Source organism: Oryctolagus cuniculus, chromosome X, assembly GCF_051225735.1.
Source record: "Oryctolagus cuniculus isolate XC-2025 breed Fujian yellow rabbit chromosome X, ASM5122573v1, whole genome shotgun sequence".
NCBI classification, from domain to species: domain Eukaryota; kingdom Metazoa; phylum Chordata; class Mammalia; order Lagomorpha; family Leporidae; genus Oryctolagus; species Oryctolagus cuniculus.
Genome location: NC_142888.1, coordinates 24856790 through 24876926, shown reverse-complemented (window position 1 = coordinate 24876926; position 20137 = coordinate 24856790). Strand labels below are relative to the sequence as shown.

At 45.8% G+C, this 20137-nt stretch overlaps 1 long non-coding RNA gene across 4 annotated transcripts in view; it reads right to left on the bottom strand.

Annotated features, from left to right (window-relative positions):
- Nucleotides 1–2679: 2679 nt before the first annotated feature.
- Nucleotides 2680–20137, bottom strand: part of LOC149119578 (uncharacterized) — a 74104-nt gene continuing 56646 nt past the window's right edge. Inside the window, exons 1-5 of one of the 4 annotated variants that reach the window (XR_016228211.1) lie at nt 12981–13088; nt 12674–12797; nt 10603–10736; nt 8872–8985; nt 2680–2985 (exon numbers count right to left, since the gene is read on the bottom strand). This is a non-coding gene — a long non-coding RNA (uncharacterized LOC149119578). Of the gene's footprint in view, nt 2986–8871; nt 12798–12980; nt 13089–20137 lie in introns of those variants that run through there. The other 3 variants (XR_016228212.1, XR_016228209.1, XR_016228210.1) reach the window with 3 other exon arrangements.

Here is a 20137-nt window from a genome sequence, read left to right as displayed (position 1 = left end):
ACAGGGTCATGGGTGGGACAAATGTGTTTGTTCCTCTTGATGCATCTGAGGCTGTCTTTGAGCACACTGGAAAGCAATGGGATTTGGGCATTAGTTGCTGACCCTCATCATTTGAGCTGCCTGCTTTTCTCTGTCAGAACTCATTGTAGATATTTAAAGTGAACTGTTAGTTTCACATAAAAGTGCAGGAAAGTTTACAGTCAGAGAATAGTCCAAAGTCTATTCATTTGTCACCTGCCATCTATTTTCCAGTTCAGGTGAGAAAGATGTATTTTCCATTGCTATTTCAATTTGTTTCCATTCTAATTCAACAGTTTCAAATTACCATCTACTGGGATCCCATTTTACTTGCCCCCATGTAGAATTCTTGACTCTTACATGGTGTTGGAAAAGGCCTGAGCGAGAAAATGGAGAGAGATTTTTGGATGCTTAAAATTTAAATCCAGAAGGGATCTAATAAATAACCTAATCCAACAACCTGGCTCTTTAAAAAAACCCAAAGGTCCGAGGAGGTGAAATGACTTTGCCAAGGTCCGATGACTAACCAGAGAGTGAGTTGCAGACCCTGGAAGAGAAATGCAGGCCACAGTGCTTTCATGACCAAATAGGTTGGGGACTGAAAGCCAATGCTCTCCCAGTCTCTCCAACTAGCAGCTCAGGCTGAGGCTGATGCCTGGTGGCTAAGTCAGCCTTATTACTTTCTTCTTCCAACTGTGCTTTAAACATCTCTTCTTGTGTTCTCATCTCTTAACAGAGTCGTTATTCAATTCGGTAGGGGGCTTGCTTTCTGTTGTGTGCAAGTTCCCTCTGTAAAACATGAAGCAGTCTATATATATATATATATATATATATATATATAAATCCAGCAATAGATAAACCTACCATTAACTGAACATTTTCTCTTAGAATTGGTCCAGAATGCTTTCACAATTTTTGCCCAGTGTGGGGACAATGACTCACCCTGGATATTCCATCACCAGTGCCCCTGTTCACACTGAGGCCAGAGCAGAGGTTTTCTTCCAGCTTAAAACAGGGAGGTGCCATCCATTTGTTAAAATGAAATAAATGTTCTCTGCAGCTTGGGCTCCCGGGCAGTAGACAAGCCAAATAAATGCGGAATTGCTCTTTTTTTCTCCAATTCTATGGTTTCAGACAGAATACAATATCTATCCATTGTCTAACACAGCCCATTAGCCACCTGGCTGACAGAAAATAATCTTAAATGGACACTTTGAAGATGGGTCAGCCCACGGCTTTTTTCACATAGGTTTCAATCTTAATAGAAAACTATACTTAGCATTTATAGAACCTTGTCAGTCAAAAGTCAGGGGCTATACCGAGTCACAATTCCTTCGATTCCTTTTTTGCTAAAAGGAAAAGTAGCACTTGGGTATTGTTGTTGTCATTATTATTATTACTATTACTATTATTATTATTATTTTGAGAACATGATGAGATGCCAACCTAATTTTTTTTAGCCTTAACTCCTTTTTAAAGTTAAAAGTCTTTGAAAAATCATCAGCTACACAGCCTTTGAGCTTCACTTCTCTCAGCTCTAAAAACTGGACAATAATATCCACCCAGCAGAAGTGCAAGGGTTAAAGAAGAGAGCATTAGTAAAATGAGTACCCAATGCAGAATCAGTGTGCCTTAGAGATAATTTTTTTTCCCTCTTAGGCATATAATCCTTCCGATAGTCAATTTTATCCCCCTTCCACGAAGCTAAAGAATGCCACCTGAACAGCCACAACAGGCAACCCGGGCCTGTTCTCATAGCAGGAGGACAGTAAATTTTGTTAAATAAATGGAAATGAAGCTTGGTGTGACATCCTCCCCTATGACTGGGCTACAGAACTGTCTTTCCATTGAAGGTCATTGGCCCACACAGAAAAATCAATCAAAGGCTCTGACCTGTAATATAAATTATCATTCTTTTAGCAAAAGCCAAGGGAAAGGTTGAACTGACATCATTTCAAACATCAAGAAAGAGTAGTCCTGCTTCCAGTATGGCTGAGTAAGCTCCTACTGGGCTAACTCTGCCATAACTAATGACTACAAACTCTGGACAAAATACTAAAAACACACAGCTCCCAGAAGGCTCTGACGATTAAGCAACAGTGAGCAGAACCTTGAGGGGAGTCAACCTGGGGAAGCAGGGGGGAAATGGCATGAGCTTCTGATTTTTACAGTATTTAATCTGAAGTTACAGACTGTAAGAGGCTACTGAAACTCCTATAAGCAAATCTGAAGAGTTTGGAGCAACCTGAACCCAAAATAATGATATAAAATTTGAGCTATCACCTAAGAGATAGCTTTCAGTCTGAAGCCAATCAATTTGATTACCTGCTTAAAAAGAAAATTGCTCTTAAGGAGGAATGTAATAGAATCTGGAGTCTCCATAACACTCACAATGTCCAGAGCATAATTCAAAATTACTGAACACATGAAGAACCAGGAAAATGTGAACCATTCTCAAGAGAAAATACCATCAATGAAAACTAACCCCAAGATAAACCCAGATGTTGGAGTTAACAAACAGGGATATTAAAACAGCTGTTATTACTATGCTGAATGACTTAAAGGAAAATATGCTTGCAATAAATGAAAGATAGAAAATCTCAGGATGGACATTCTTAAAATGGACCAAATAAAAATTCTGGAACTGCAACACACAGTATCTGAAACAAAAATTAAGAAAAAGACACAAATTTTATTTTACTTATTTGAAGAGAAGAGTTACAGAGAGAGCATGGGGAAGAGACGGAGAGAGGGGTCTTCCATCTGCTGGTTTACTCTCCAAATGGCTGCAACAAGCAGGGCTGGGCCAGGCTGAAGCCAGGAGCCAGGAACTTCTTCAGGGTCTCCCACGTGGGTGCAGGGTCCCAAGCACTTTGGCCATCTTCTACTGCTCTCCCAGGCATATTAGCAGGGAGTTGGATCAGAAGTGGAACAGCCAGGACTTGAACGGGTGCCCATGTGGGATGCCTGCATTGCAGGCAGTGGCATTTACCCACTATGCCACCATGCCAGCCCCCGAGACAAATTTTATCAAGCTACTATTTCTAAGTATATTTGATTCACATATATCATTTAAGGTGACAGGAAAGAAAGAAGAGGCATAGAGAAAGGGGGAAGCCAAAAGAAAATGTTGGAGAAGAAAACAAGAGTTACAACTGTCGCTCCCCCTCTTCGTGGAGGAGCAACACAGGACCCTGCGCTGTTCTTTTGTCTGCTCGGCCCTTCCCGGGTTTGCTGCTGGTTCTTCCCGGGTTGGCTACTATCCCTTCCACCTCCGTGGAAGGGCAGTTCCCCCTGGCCACATTCCCCACTTCCGCAGGGGAGCGGCACACCGCCGGCCGGCTTTCTCGGGGGCTGCACAGGTGTTCCCTTAGATGTTCCCCTTAGATGTTCCCGGTGCATGCCGTCTCTCTCCTCCTTTATAGTCCTCCTCCGCCAATCCCAACTCGGCTGCCCACACGCCGAGTACGCTGCTCTCCAATCAGGAGCAAGTCCTACAGTTTATTGGTTGAACTGGAGGCAGCTGTGTAGAAGCTGTTTCTCCCTTCTCAGCGCCATATTGTGGGAGAGCAGATGCATAGAATAAGTCTTAATTCCAGTAACTCAGTCCAGTCCGGGCTGCTCCCCACAGATCCCCCTTTCTTTTTATTTTTTGGCGTTGATACGCGCCTGTCTTCGGTGTCCCGCGGCACACACTCTGCTCTACTTGCTAGAGTTGCCACAGGTTCTTACAAGTCCTATCAATCAGGCAAACCGAATCCGGGTCCTCTCTTCGCCATGTTGTGAGGAGGTTTTTAGGCGCTGATGCGTGCCTGTGTTCGGTGACCTGCGGCTCATACTCTGGTCGAGCCGCCTGCTGGCGCTTACCGCCTTAATCAGGCAGACCGAATCCAAGCTTTCTCATTGCCGTATTGTGGGGGAGACTTATTAGTGTTGATTCGTGCCTATCTTCGGTGACCTGCAGCTCATACTCTGGTCGAGCTGCTTGCTGGTGCTTACCGCCTTAATCAGGCAGACCGAATCCAAGCCTCCTAATTGTTGTATTGTGGGGAAGCCTTACTGATGTTAATTCGTGCCTGTCTTCGGTGACCTGCGGCGCATAAGCTGCTAGCCGCCGCAGGTGCTCATCGCCTCACTTAATCAGGCAGACCGAATCCAAGCTTTCTCGTTGCCATGTTGAGGGGAGGCCTTTCTATTTCTCTATTTCTCTATCTCCGGGCATTCCTATTTCTCCCATTTTACTTCTATCTTCCAGCATTCCTATTTCTCTCACTTTACTTCTAAACTTCTATTTCTCTTATCCCTGCAGCTTCCCGGCGCCTCGCCCTGCCGGCAGCTTCACGGCTCCGCGCGGCTTCCCGGCGCCTCGCCCCGCCGGCGGGCTCCGCCCCGAGGCTGCTTCTCGGCGCCTCGCCGGCTCTGAGCCGCTTCAGCCCGCGCCTCTCTCATCTGTGCGGCTCGGCTTTGCGCGCACACTCCGCGGTCTCCGCGCTAGCCCCGCGTTCCCTATGTACTTGAGCCCCGCACGCTCTGTCTGCGCGCGGCAGCCTCCGCGAGTCACACAGCGTAGCTTACGTGTCCGCCACTAGCATTCAATCTAAGTTCCCCGGGCTAGCCTGGCGAATTCAACCCAGCTTACGTCTCCGCCCCACGGTTTGGCTTCCCGTCCTTTGCTTCCCGGGCTAATCAGACGGATCCCAATCTGGCTTACGTTTCAGCTTCTGGTTTCAACTTTTCGCCCCCCATTCCCGGGCTAACTTGAGAATCCCAAAGTGGCTTTCGTTTCCGCCTTGGCCTGCCCCCCGCGGCTTCAATTTCCCTAACATTTTTCTCTACCCGGTATGTTTCCCCAAGCTTTCCTCCAACAATACTCCTCCCTCATTTCTCCTGGCCTCTCCCCACAGTCTGCATCCGAGTCTGTTTGTTCTAGCTTTCACTTTCGCTTTCGACCTTAGAGATTTCTCCCAGCTTCCCCCCGTAGTCCATATCTGAATCTATGCCTAGGCTTTCAATAGCTTCTTCCGGCACCTTTTTCGTCCGGCTTTTCCCTAGGCTGTTTGCTAGTCTCTCTCTCCGATATTTTCCCAGTTCTTCCCGTTTCTTCCCTCCTAAGTTTGCTATCCGTCCTAGGTTTCCTATCCGAGTCACGGCACCATTATGTCGCTCCCCCTCTTCGTGGAGGAGCAACACAGGACCCTGCGCTGTTCTTTTGTCTGCTCGGCCCTTCCCGGGTTTGCTGCTGGTTCTTCCCGGGTTGGCTACTATCCCTTCCACCTCCGTGGAAGGGCAGTTCCCCCTGGCCACATTCCCCACTTCCGCAGGGGAGCGGCACACCGCCGGCCGGCTTTCTCGGGGGCTGCACAGGTGTTCCCTTAGATGTTCCCCTTAGATGTTCCCGGTGCATGCCGTCTCTCTCCTCCTTTATAGTCCTCCTCCGCCAATCCCAACTCGGCTGCCCACACGCCGAGTACGCTGCTCTCCAATCAGGAGCAAGTCCTACAGTTTATTGGTTGAACTGGAGGCAGCTGTGCGGAAGCTGTTTACTTCTCTCCCAGCGCCATATTGTGGGAGAGCAGATGCATAGAATAAGTCTTAATTCCAGTAACTCAGTCCAGTCCGGGCTGCTCCCCACAACAACTAAGGTAGCTTCCAGAAAAAAAAAAAAGGTATAACAGAAGGTTGACAGAGGGGATAGACTGAGGCTGAGTTAGGGGGATGGAGAAAAAGAAACTGCAGCAGAAAAATTTATCAGATCTTAATCGTAAGGCTGGTAAGCTACTTTTGTTTAAGTTGCTGTTCATTCGGCATGAACTGGAGAGGTTTATGAAAAGCCTGAATATATGACTCCTAATCACCTTTACAATGGCCTTTTTTAAATGCCAGGTTTTGCTTAATAAATTGTGAACGAAACTTACAAGATGCCAATCTTCATTATTTCCTTGGCTTCTGTGGGGGGAAGCTTAAGCCACAGTCACCTGAGCAGAGGTTAGATTCTTCATCTTCACAGTACACAAATCACAGAGCACTCCACTCACATCGATCATCTGTGACAACTGTCAGAAGAAATTCCAGCAAGGTGGATACTCAAAAATGGCTCCCTCTCACCAACGTGAGTGGGCTTGGCAATGGACTGAATAGATAGGGCTCTTAAGGTAGCTTGAGAGCATGAAAGAAAAGCATTATTTAGCGTAAGGTCAACTAGAGTCTTGTGTATTTTCTGTACTCCTCTCTTGGCACAAAACTGGCTGCCAGTTAAGCCTATCAGGTTCAATTTATGGTTGAAGGGGGGGGGTGGATTCTGGTAAATAGAAAAACCCTTAAAGACTTAAAAGATAGGAATTTTTAAAGGCAGAATTCCAGAAAATGATAAATTTGATTGGAATAGGGAGAGCTTTTCAGAGACAAAAGCCTATGACTCCTGGAACTGGTGTCCAAGTTGGAAACATGATCAAGGGATTCAAAATAATGGGTAAACCACTGTCCAGTTGGGAACTCTTAGGCCACATGCAGCAAGAATCAACTGAGCAAATTTCTAACTCTCCTATCCTAGTATCAATTTTCAGATGCAGAATCAGACATCAAACTGACATTGCTGTATCCTTTCTTTTCCATTCTATTAAGCCTTTAATCCTCCCCAAATATGACTATTTTCACGCTTACATCCTTATTTGGCAATAATGTTGTTTCTCTGAATTGGTTGTGTTATTTCTGTAAAATGTTTTTGATCACAAGCCATCCCTTATTTGCTTAGGAAAGTGATAAGAATTAGTCTATAATACCATTTGATGGGAAAAAAGTTAATGGGAATTTTAGCATCATATAACATCAAAAAAATAAAGTAAGCTTGCTGATGTACACTTATTCACTAAACTATGTATTCTTGGAGCCAAGAATTCAGGACACTTCCATGATAAAAAAGAGAACTGTAACAGTTGGCCTTGATATAAAAGCTCTTTGTGTACAAAGCAGATGCGGATCTGTAAACAATGCAAGCCTCCTTCAATGAATGTCCTAAATAAATTTAGGCTATGTTTTGCTTTGTTTTTCAACAAAAGCAATGCTAGCATTTCAAGGAAATTCATCATTTTCATCAATAAGAATAAGCTGAGTTATGGGATACATGAAATTGTGCTGGGTTCTCAAGGTATTCAGTATTTTATATGGAAAAAGAAAATTAAAAAAAAGAAAATAAAGAATTTCTTTTGTCAGATTGAAAACCTTTAATGACAACTCAACTTACTGGGCTTTGAGTGGTGTGAGGGTGTGAATAAATACAGTAGCGTCTCCATGGTCAGACAAGCTGTTCCACAGCTGTGCTTTGCTGTCCAAGGCTAACACTGCAAATACAGGAAGACATTCTGAATGTGGAGCCAACTCTTTCTTCCAAGACTGCCCTGCGCATTTTCCCCTCTGCTTTTTCTAAACCGTTTCATTGAGAAATAGTTTACACATCATTGTATATTTATAGTTGTTTAAGTACAACTATTACCTAATTTTAGAACATTCTTATCACCCCAGAAAGAAGTCTTGTATCCATGAAATGGCAAATCCCAGCCCTCCTTCCCTCCAGCCCCTGGCAGTCACTAATCCACATTCTGCTTCTGTAGATTTGCCTGTTCTGGACAAGTCTTATAAGTGGATTCATGTAATCTGGAGCCTTTTGTTTCTTGCTTCTTCCACTTAAGCACAATAATTCCTTTTTTTAAAAAAAAACGTTTGTTTATTTGAAAAGCACAGTGACACAGAAAGAAGGAAAGACAGACAGAGAGAAGGACCTTCCATCTACTGGTTCACTCTCCAAATAGCCCGAATTGCCAGGGCTGGTCCAGGCCAAAGCCAGGAGCCTGTAAATACATCCAAGTCTCCCATGGGTGTGTCAGGGTCCCACGTCCTTGAACCATCTGCGGCTGCTTTCCCGGGCACATTAGCAGGGTACTGAATCAGGAATGGAGCAGGCAGGACTCAAGCTGGTACTTTGATACAGGATCCCAATATTGCAGCAGTGGCTTTATCCACTGTATCCCAGCGACAGCTCCAAGCTCAATAGTTTCAAGGTTTATGACTGTTGTAGCAGGTATCACTACTTTGTTCCTTTTTATGACATACTATTCCTTTCCACTGATAGGCCACATTTCATTTATCCATTCATCAGTGGATGGGCATTAGGGTTGTTTTTACTTTTTGCCTATGATGAATAATGATGCTATGACTGCTTGAGTATGAGTTTTTGTGTAAACATGTGTTTTCATGTCTCTTGGATAGATACATTGGAGTGGAATTACTGGATCATATGGTAATTTCATACGGAACATTTTGAGGCGCTTCCGAACTTTAACAAAGTGAGTATACTATTTTAAATTCCCTGTAGCATCATATGAGAGTTCCAGTTCCCCCACATCCTCTCTAATACTTATTGTTACCTCTCTGTTTGATTAACACCCATCTTAGTAAATATGACATGGTATCTCGTTGAAGTCACTCTCCACTTTTTTTTTTATTTGAGGAGAGAGAGAATGAGAGCAAGAGTTCCCATTCACTAGTTCACTCCCCAAACAACAGCAATAGATGGGGCCCGGCCAGGCCTAAGCCAGAAGCTGGGAACTCAATTCTGGTCCCCAACATGATAGGCAGGAATTCAACTACTTAAATCATACTGGCTGCTTCCAGGAGCCGCCTTAGAAGGAAGCTGGATTCAGGAGCCAAAGCTGGGTGTCAGATTCAAGCACCCCAATATAGGACACAGGCACCCTAACCCGTGTCTTAACCAGTGGGCCAAACTCCTGTGCTGCCTTTCACTTTTAGGCATTGTTGCTATAAATATCCCCAAGCCATCTGCTCCCTAAGGGCTTTTACCTTTACTGTGCCTCTGTGTGCACCTCTTCCCTTCTATCCGGCAGCAAATCTGATGAAGGAAGTATTCCTTTACACATTCATCTAATATGTGCTGAGCACCAGCTCTGCCAGACCCTGGAGAGTAAACAAGAGATACACAGTCCCAGCCCTCATAAAGCTTACAGTCAACAGGGAGGAGGACTATTTTCCCAAGAAAACACTGTCGCGTGCTGGAGGGAAAAGCACTTATTGAAGACCAGCAGAGAATGGCAAGAATCAGGACAGAAGGGCAGAAAGAAGGGGCAAGATCATAAGGGGCCTGTGGGCCAGGGTAAGAAATTTGTGCTTTAAGGATACACGCAGAAATAATGGCTGGTCTAGACAGGGGAGTGGTGTGATCGGATTTGAGGTTTTAGATAGTCGCTTTCGTGGAAGCAGAGAACTAGAGAACAGAGAGCCACATAATGGCAAGCGGGACTGGCCCTGCGGTTACCTGGTTCCAGGAACGGTAGAGATCCTTTCGGTCTCAGGGAGGGGCTCTCTGGAGCTGCCCCTGTGTTCGTGGCCTCGTGGCTGAGCCTCCTAATTCCCTCACAAATCCCAACAGTGTTCTCTTTCCCCTTTACTGAAGGTGGCGGTTCTCAGAGTGTGGTCCCTGGACGAGCACCATCAGGATCATTGGTGAACTTGTCCGAAATGCCAGATCGTGGGCTTTCCTCCATTTCTACTGAGTTAGAGAGTCTGGAGGTGGGCCCGGCAATCTGTGTTTCCAGGAAACCTTTAGGGGATTCTCACCTCACTGAGGTAACTTGAGCACACTTTGGTTCCTTGCAACGAATCCACTAATACAGGGCAGAGCATTCCAACATAAAGGCGTGCTACCAGGAAGTCCACATTTAATTGCCTAATAGCTTAGACTAGGACTCCGCAAGCAATGACCCATAGGCCACATCTTAACCACTTCCGGTTTTTAATAGTTTTATCGGAACATAATCATGTCTGTTGGTTTACATGGTGTTGGTGACTACTTCTGTGCTGTGAGAGCACAGTTGAGTAGTTATGACAGAGACCATAGATCCCACAAAGTAGAAAATATATACTCTCTGGCCCTTTACAGAAAAAAAGTTTGTTAACCCCTGACCTACTGTAGTTGGGGCAATATGATGAAAGAATTATCAGAGTCCATGTAATAACATAAAACACAGACACAAATGATAATAAGCTCTCAGATCTCTAAATATGATCCTGAAAGACACTCTGGGTGAGCAGGACCTTCTTGGCCAGAGTAAGTATTCCCAAAAACCTCACTGATGGCAAGACCTTGCGATCTCAAACTTAAAGCAGCTTACAAAAATGCAAATTCTACCTCTTTCTCCATTCTGATTCAGTGGTGTGGATCCGAGGTGGAGCTCAGGAATGTGCACGTTTGCACAGTCCCCAAGGGAACCTGATGTGGGTGGCTCCTGATCACTCTGAAGCATGCCAGGCTGGAGGTTGGTCAGAGGGCTGTACGCAGGCAGTACCATAAAACTCCATGAGCTCATCTGCATAGCACACATCGCTTCTGGAACTCACTTGTCTTTTCCCATTCATGTCACAGCCAGGAGTAGGAAGAAATCTTCCTTGGACCCTTCTTTTCTTAGATTTCTTACTTTTTTTGTCTGACCTCTAAAGTCTACCCTTTAGCATCGTGTTTCTTATGTCCAGATGATTCTAAGCCTAAGGCAAAGGAGAGGCAAAGCTTTCTCTTACCTGCCTGAGGCTTCTGTTGGAGTCCTGAGTCCCCATCTAAGGACTCACCCTTCTGGAAACGACTTTAAGTCTTCAGAAAAGGCGTCCCTCTTGCCCATGGGTCTGCTTTACTTTGCAGATCTCAGAAGAGGAGTCTTGACATAATATAGCACAATTACTGAAACATTTATTCAAAGGAGACTGGCATACAGTATAAGGGTCACCTGCTTATGAGGTCATGATGTCTGGACAGTGTTATCGGAAGGTTTGATGGGATGTGACACACAGCCAAGTCAGTCCCACCACAGGACAGTCAGGCAAGTTAGCACGGCCTCCTGTGTGACGGATACATCCAAGCTCTTTACATGTGGCATCATAATTCTCTTTATTCATCTATACCCTTTGCTAGACGGTACTTTTCTTGTAAGCAAAATTGTCTCCTTCATTCTTGTATTTTCAGCATAGGGCTTATCTTAGAGGAACTTTTCAACAAATGGTTAATGAATGAACAAAGAATGGCATAGATGGTTTATTGAGTTATGTTAACCTGGTAAATATGAGGGCAAATATAATTCAGGAGACTGAAAAGTCTCCTGATTCCCATTGCATAAATTGCAGACTGCCAGTAAAATGAAGGAATGTGTCAAACTGATGGCTGCATGAAGATTTTCCAAGTTTCTCTTAGAGTAAGCAAGTCTTAGATAAACCCTAAGTAGTGTAGGCTTTTAAATCCAAATTCAAGTCTAGCCTATTGCAAGTACCCATATTATGCCCTAAATCTGGATGACCTAAAAGTGCTGTGCTAACAGCTTCTGACCTCTAAGATGCACCTCCTAGCATCCTGGGCCAGATGTCCAGATGCTCCTAAGCCTAAGACAAAGGAGAGGCAAAGCTTTCCCTTACCTGCCTGAGTCTGCTACTTGAGTCCTCAGTCCCTGTCTAAGGACTCCCCTTGCTGAAAGCAACTCCAGGTTTTCTGCGTGACCTAAATGTAGTGGTCTAACATCTTCAGACAAAGGGAAAGCAAGTGTGACATATTTCAATGGACAACTCACCTGCATTCTAGTTGGCTTCACCAATTCAGACTTTTGTTCATCTCTCAAGTGTCCTCGTTTGAAGTGCACTGCATAAGTTCCCTTTTCTGAATGAATCTTTACTGTCAATCTTTGTTTGCATTTAGTGACTTTGAAATCATTGGCACACAAACTAGCTATGAATTCTAGTAGGGAAAAATTCTCATATGCAGTAAAGATGCCTGAGCAGTGCGTAGGGAGGGGGAAGGAGGCAGAAATGCTGTCCCCAAATTACAAGCACAATAAGTAAATAAGAAAAAGTCCACGTATGGGAACCCTCCTCCCACATAACCCGACACAGGAGACAATGCAGTTTAGTGTAACATTGCTCTCAGGAGACTGTAGGAGAACTGAGGGCTCATTCTGCTGCCACTACTCTCTGGTTCTGTGTGTAATCTTCGGTAATCTCATTAGCTCTCAGGGGTACCAATTTTCCCATATGATGAACAAGAGGAGTTCCACGTTTCCTTCCAGGTGTGTACTATGTACTTCAATTATGGTGGTTGCCCTGCCTTTGGCCAATTCAAAGACCAGCCCACGCACACCGTGGTAAGCCCTTGACCAAGGGCAGCCAGTTGGTGGTCTTACATGGCCTCACTTTGGGAGACAAGCTCAGCTGATGGTATTCCCTCAATACAAACTCAGGAAACACCAAGAGAAGGGATCCATTTGCAAAGGGGGCTGAAGCCGCAGGGGCATTATGTAGAGGAAAGTCACACAGGAAAAGGTGGGCCCTGTGCAAGCAAGGGGAGAACAGGAAACACGAGCAAGCAGAAGCTGGGCGAGAGGGATTAGTGCAGGACAAGGAAATCCATAGAGAGAGGGAAATGGAATTAGGATGGGAGTTTGCAGAACCCCAAATTCCTGCTCCTTGGGCTTACAAGAATACTTCAAAAAGCACATGGACAGTAGAGTTAAAAGATCAGTTTTCTGTGGTGCAAAAATAACTTGAAATCCATGCATACTTTTTCAGAACACATATTTTCTATATACTTTTTGCAGATCCTTCATATACTCACTGGCTTTAGAACCTTCTGTCAACTCTGCACTTCCCAAGACCATTTTGGAATGCAGCGTTTCCTGGGCATGGGCATCCTTATCCCGTTGAGGTACTCTTGAGGTAGCCATACTCAGTTGTTGCCTCTGAAACCCAAAAGAACCTCACTAGAAGAGGAACGTGAAGGCTATGGTTCTATCAAGTTTGACAAGGCTATACAGTGCACACTATATACTAGGCACAAGAATAAGATACATTAATTTAACCAAGAGTTTCCAGATGCCAAAACCAATAGCTAGCTAAAACTCAAACCCAAATAGGTGATGTACCTTTCTGCCTTTGTTCATGTGAACATGCACAAGATCCCAGTGCTCTGGAGTTCTAGAATCAGGCGGGGCATGGTTGCTTCACAGGCCAAAGGGATGGAATATGTTGGTCTAATCAGCCACCAGCAGGAGTGTAAACAAATGCACAAATAGACTAGGGGGAGCCTTCCTTCTCACATTTCTCCTGGGTGGTAGAATTTCCACCAAGTATGTTCTTTCATTTGAAGTTCATTCCAGGCAACCTGCACCTAGCTGGAGGCAAGTGTGGATCCCAGACAGGGGAGTCCTTGTCAAGACCTGGAAGCATCTAATGTCAACTATATTGTGGTTTTGCAATTTCACAGCATGTATGGGTCGGGTAGGTGATGGGCTCTTTCTGCACACACAGGTAGTGAGCAACTAACGAACACACTGTGCTTTCAAGGTTGTTTACAAATTGTCAAGAGCCCAGAATACCTTGTCTCACAGAAATAATGATTTAAGGAGTCTTTGGAGTTGCGGACTAACCCTTCAATGATTCCTAACCCTTGATCAAACTGAGACACAGAGCCAACACTGCCAAACTTCTTGAGAACTGAATGCTATTGAAAAAATTGCTTCATGTGATGTTATACACTCCAGCTCAAAGACAAAGCGCCACCTCCTCCAGACAGCAGTTCTTGATAACACCTATTCTTGTTGAGACTGAGTGTATCCTCCTCTGTGCCCACTCGCTACTTCCCACACAGCCTCTGGTTCTATACATCTTTCTCTCGTAGCATCTACAGCTCTTTTATGGAACTCATTTTCATACATGTTTCTCCCTATGCTCTCCCAAACCTAAGACCTTCTACAAGCAGGATGGGTGCACCCTGGTGCCAGACACAGAGCTTACAATTGAGATATGTTCAGTTGAAGGGGACCCTGGTGGAATCTTGCCAAAACCACTTCCCATCCCTGCTTCCAAGTCCCTTCCCAGCAGCACTGTGCAAAGTTCCTCTTTCCTCCTACAAGGAAAGCCTGAGTCTGGGGGCTTGAACTTCAGGCAGGGAGTAAGAAGACTCCAGCTGCTTCTTTTGTATGACAGACAGGATCTTTTCCAATCTCTGGGAATGATGAGGGTTGGGAGGGAGAAGAAGGGAAGAGCAGGGGACTTGACAGCTTGCTTGCCAATTGATCCATTGGGCTTCATTGACAATAAGAGAGTAGGCAGTGGCCTTGGTTCCCACAGACATGTAGCTCTGGGTCCTCACCTTGGCTCTTCAAAAGGGAAGTCCAAGATTCTCAAAAAAAAAAACAAAAAAACAAAAAACAAAACCCAGAGCAGACTATATGTGCTCACTGAAGGAAATAATAATTTGGAAAGTACAAAGACTTTAGAAAATTCAAAGACTTTGTGTGTTTGGTTTTAGACTTTGAGTCATAGCCATTGGAGTCTTGGGTGTCAAGCTTGGATCTACCACTCAGCAGCTCTGAGGCCACACAGCATCTCATCCAGAAAGTGGCTACCTTGTCCTACTCGCTGATTTCAATGCAGGGGCTTTGCAATAGACTTTCTTCCCATTTCTTTGACTCCTTTGCTACCTCATGGAATTTTAGAGTGAGAAGAGATCTCAAAAAGCATAAAGCCAAGCTTTTTCATTTTACAGCTGAAAAACCTAGGAAGTCCCAGGAGGGACTCAAGGTCACCTAGCTAATCTGGAGTTGTATCAAAAGCAGAAGTGGGGTCGTCAGACCTGTGGCTTGGCATCGTTCTGCCTTGTCTCAATGCGTCCTGAGCAGATGCCCGCAGAGGGGGCTGAGGGTGCAAAACAAGTTAGAAGGAAGTAATTTTGAATTTTAAAATTAGCCTTGGATAAGTTACACATGGGTAACCAGGAGCTGACTGGAGCCCGGGCTCTAACTGAACTTTAAGTCAATATTATAAGCCTGAATATTTATGGGTATTTTGGTTTGTTTCCAAAAATGGATGAAAGCACCATCCTTTCTCCTGTCGCAGAAATGGAAAACACCAGGAAGGCAGGAGTTACAATGCCTTCCCAGCATTTGTGCACCCTGATGTTGACGCAGGTGGACTGTAATCTGACGGGAGACAGAAGGAAGAGGGCCCCGCTGGTTTCACGGTTTTAAGGAGAATTCAGAGTTCTCAGAGCAAAAGGTGTGGTTGGGCCGAGTGACTAGCTATGAAGTTTGAAGAGCACTGTGGGACACGTTTCTAAGAATGCCCTTGAATTCTATGGAGGAAAATGCCAAGTTTAGGTCTTCTCTTGTGCTTCGTAGTCGTCTCCTTGCTCCGGTTATGACATTCTGCAGCTGTGGAAAATTTGATCTCTTTCTTCACTCTCCATTGCAAGTAGAGTTGCAGGACACTTTTCAAATTAATTAAATTCTAATTAAATTGTATTTTTCCTTTGATAACTTTACAGTGCCCTTGAGATCATCAGGAGAGATAAAAGCAGGGGGCTTTAGAGTGGAACTCTGAGATCATGGCCTTTCTCTCTGATTTACTAGCCACATGCACACCTTGACAAACGTCATCTGTGGAATAGGAGTCCTATGTACCCCACAGAGCTGATTGGCAGGTTAAATGAAGGACACAGATGAAGTTCTTTGCAAACTGTAAAGTGCTGTGCCCTAGTGCTCAGCAGCTAGTCAGCCCGAGTCCTGGGCTGTTGTGTGTCACCTTTGGCAGACCGAATCAAGGATATCACAGATAAGGCTGGGCTTGAGCATTCGCCTTCTTGGGTCTTAGCTAAAGCCAAACATTTATGAGTACGTGTGATGTGTCAGGCAGTCTACCAACAAGTATACAAGGCTCATCATGGCGTTGAATTCTTACAGTCACTCTGGGAAGACAGAATTAGTATTATTCCAATTTCACTGATGTGGAAAGTGAGACACAGAGTGTCTAGGTTACACAGCTAAAAGTGTTAGATCCCGGAAATGAAACCAGGTGGGTCTTCCTCCAGAGTTCCGACTGTTAACTGCTGCGGCAGATACTATTCTCCAAAGAAGGTTACAACAGAAGCTGCCATTAGATGAGTGTAATTCCCCTCCCTGGAATGGGAGCTGCCTTTAATGATTCCCTTGTAACCAGTAGAACATGGTGAAAATGATGCCATTTGACTTCTGAGTGAGGTCCAGATCTCTTGGGAGACCTGTTTTGAAGACTCTCTCTTTGAGGATGCTCCTTCTTAAAACCCAGCCTCCATGCTGTGAGAACCTCAAGCCACGTGGAGATGCTATGTGTGGGCTCCCTAGTGACAGCCCCAGCTGCGCCTTACCTGTGCATCACCCTATAGGTCTGGTGCCAGCCACATAGTGAGGAAGCTTGCAGGTGATCTTGGCCTCCTGCCATTCAGGTCTTCCCAGCCAAGGCCTTAAACATTGGAGAGCAAAGACAAGCCACCCCTGCTCTAGCCGTCTGAGTTCCTCATCCTTGGCCTTCACGAGCATCTAAAATGGGCGGTGCTTGACCTCAGGAAGTTTGGGGTGGGTTGCTTGATAGCAATAGAGACCTGTAACAACCACTCTGCTATTCTCAATGAGTTCCTTCAAGGAAGCTCCCTCCTGATTGGTCAGGATTCCCCACTGTGATGTCCTGGATGGTCTTGGAGAAACCTACCTACTCTGTTTCCCATTCTCCCAAGATTGGAATCTCTGGGTAGGGAAGGGAAGCATGGAGAATATCAAGTACATTCATCCTTGCTGACCTATTTCCTGGCTAATGCTCAGCCCTCCGAGGCATCAGTGGGCTATCTTCTGCTGATACATCTATCTTCCTAAAAGTCCCAGGAGCAAGCCAGCAAGCACTGAGTTCTTGGTTCTCCAATGCAAAGGCCCCAGAGTAAACTCTTCGATGGGATTCTACTCAGACCAACAGCAAGGCTGCTCCTGCTTCGCCTGGTGCTGGGCTGTGGTATCAAACAGCTAGGAATGGTTTCTCCTTTGAAAAAGAGCAATCCTCAGTGGATCCACACAGACACGGTACCAGGGGCTGTATTGCTATTGTAATGGTCCAGATGCTTCCCACCCTACCTGATTTTGTGATATATCCAAGCTGGGCCCCCTGGGCTTCTCACACCTAGGGACCAGCACCTGGCTGGCTGAGACACCTGACAGTGGGCCTCTCAGCTGAGCCACATCAAACACAGGCAGGTATTTCCCTGTTGGGGACAGGTGGTGACTGGTGGGACGTAGCAGGTCATGCTCTGCTTCTTGGACTGGGTACTGCTTACACGGTGTGTTCACTCTCGGATGACTCTTTGAGCTGTGTACTTAAGACCTGGGCACTTTTCCTGAGTGTATGTTACACATCAATAAAAAGAAAAACATCAGACCAGCAATTCAGCTGTGGGGATGAAATCCAAAATAAACAGCTGAGAAGCAGGTGGAATGGGGACACTCAACAGCAAGGTCCTTTAGAAAAGAGGCCACAGCGTGCATGTTTAGGCCATAAGTACCAACAGACAGCCTTGCATACAGAAGATGTCCAATGAATGTTCACTCACCCACCACCTTTAGCCTCCTTTTCTGCTCCTTACCTCCAACAGTCAGGACAAGCTTTTCCAGAAAGTTCTTGGTTAATAATACCCTATTGTAACAAGATCCATACTTTGCTATACCTGCTCCCTGCTATTATCGATAATCTGAGATCATGTGGGACAGTTAAGGCAAGGATCAATGAAGACCCTGAAATTCCAAAGGGCACTTTAACCTCAATCCTTGCCTGCCTCCCTAGTAAACTCTTCCCAGAGCTCTGAGGAGTCAGCTCTCTGTAGTGACGTGGTGCTGGGAGGGGGAGGCTGCTTCACACACCCTCACTTTGACTCTTCACAGTAGCCTGATGAGGGGGCAACTTCCCATTTTGCAGAAGGCTAAACTGAGTCACGGAGAAGCAACTTCCCCCAAAGTCACACAGCTGGTAAGTGACAGGGCTTGGATTTGACCAAGCCACGTGACTCTAGAGCCCATCCTCTCAAGCCTTAAGGATTTCTGTTCTTAGGTGCGTAACAACATACACTCATGAGTCATATCCATATTATTTTTAAGGATTTCTTTTATTTATTTTGAAAACAGAGTGACAGAGTGATGGGGAAGAGAGGGAGAGAGGGAGAGAGGGAGAGAGAGAGGACATTTTCATCTGCTGGGTTCACTCCCAATGGCTGCAACAGCCGGGGCTGGATCAGGCTCAAATCAGGAGCCAGGACCTCCACCCTGGTCCCCCACATGAGTGGAGAGGATCCAAGGACTTGGGCCATCCTCGGCTATTTTCCCAGGAACACTGGCAGGGAGCTGGATTGGAAGTGGAGAGGCTAGAGTTGAACCACCACTCTGATAAGGGATGCCAGTAACACAGGCAGAAGCGTCATCCATTGTGCCACCATGCTGGCCCCCACAAGATTTCTTTGGTAAATGCTGAATGACTGACTAAGGAGTAGTATATTCTACAACACAGGATGAGCCAACAGCAGAGCTACTGGTGCTTTTTCTCAGTAGTTAGAGGTGAAGGTGGAGAGAGGGTGGGGGAGGGGTGTGGTGGTTCGCCGGGCCTCTGGAGCCTAGCAAACGCATGTGCCTTGGATCAGGGAAAACAAAGTCGTACTAGTGGCAAAAAGATCCCTTGCTAGTCCCCCACCCCCCTCAGGATCTGAACAGATAATCAGAGCGTGCAGGCATTCAGCAGTAATCAATTAGTACCTACTTTAGATTAAATTGAGAATATGTAAATTGGGTGCCTCATCAAGGCTGCGCAGAGCCAGTGATTTGAGACACAGGCACCCCAACGACGTGCTGCTAACATACCGAGTCTCTGCGACACAGAAGGGCATGCAAATCTTGTCCCACTGCTGAGAAATTTCTTATACTGGGAAATCTGCAATTCTTCTTAATGCACGCATGCACACACACACACACACACACACACTTCCTCATCCGCTCTTCTCCATCTTTCCAGAGGCACACAATGGCTTGTATCAGCAGGAAGAGTCCTCAAGGCACAAACTCAGCATCAGGATTACCAGTAACACAGCATCTGTGGGCCAGATCCGTAACGCCATGTCTCCTCCCAGAAATGAAGCCTGGTTTTGGTGTTTGGTGACAGTTTTTATTTTTGACAGCAGGATCAACAAAATCAGTGGCTCAATATGACTGAAAGGGCAATGAGAGAAGCGGGCAGGGGATCAGGTTGCACATGGCATTTCTGAGGCTGACATGGGACCCAAGGGACATGCTCCAGGGCCGGACGCAATGGGCACACTGGGCCTCGGACAAACAAAGCTGAGAAGGCAGAGACCACGTGAGGGAAGGCCTGACTGCACAGAGGCCTTTGGAAGGCAGATTTGACACCTACACCTCCGTGCCGAAGGTGCTGAGAACCCCGAGGCGGCCCAGGAAAATGGGGGAGTTTTTCGGAGTGGGCCTGGACCAGAGGGCTGGAGAAAACTGTCTGAGGAAGCCCACAAGGTTTCACTGAGTTCAAGGTTAGGAGGAGCATCGGGCGAGGAAGCTGAAGTCATTACACCAGCTGAGCTGTTTCTACTGACTTCTGAGGAGCGCTGAAGGCACACGTGTAGTGTTTAAACTTAAAGAGGGAAAACTGGCCTGCAGGAGAAGTCCCTGAGATTTCTCCATAGTAAATAAGCAACGAGTATTATCTGGCTCCTCCCAGATGTTGAACATTGCACTAGACAAGAATGTAAAGTATAAATATATATTTCATAAATAAAGATACGAAAACTGTTCTCTGGAGGATTTGTGTTCTAATTCGGAAGACAGACATGAGTTCAAGAAATGATCAGAAAAGGGCAAAAAGGAAGCGAGGGTGCAGACAGCTGAAGTGGCAGGGAGTCGCTTGTTGCAGGCTTCTCAGAGCAGAGTTCGAAAAGGAGGCAAGTTACCCTTGGAAGCAGAATCTGAATTAAGGAGAAGGAGCAAGGAGGAAGATCTTCCCCTGACAGAATGGACAAGAAGAGAATACTAATGAGCAAGCCACAATCTATGCTGAGTGTGCCAGATTATAAATAACGTGCACAGGGGCTGGCATGGTGGCACAGTGGACTGAGCCACCATTTGCAACATCAGCTTGCTGTATCGGAGCCAGGTTCCAGTCCCAGCTGCTCTGCTTCCGATCTAGCTCCCTGCAGAGGATGATGGCTCAAGTGCTTGGGCCCCTGCCACTC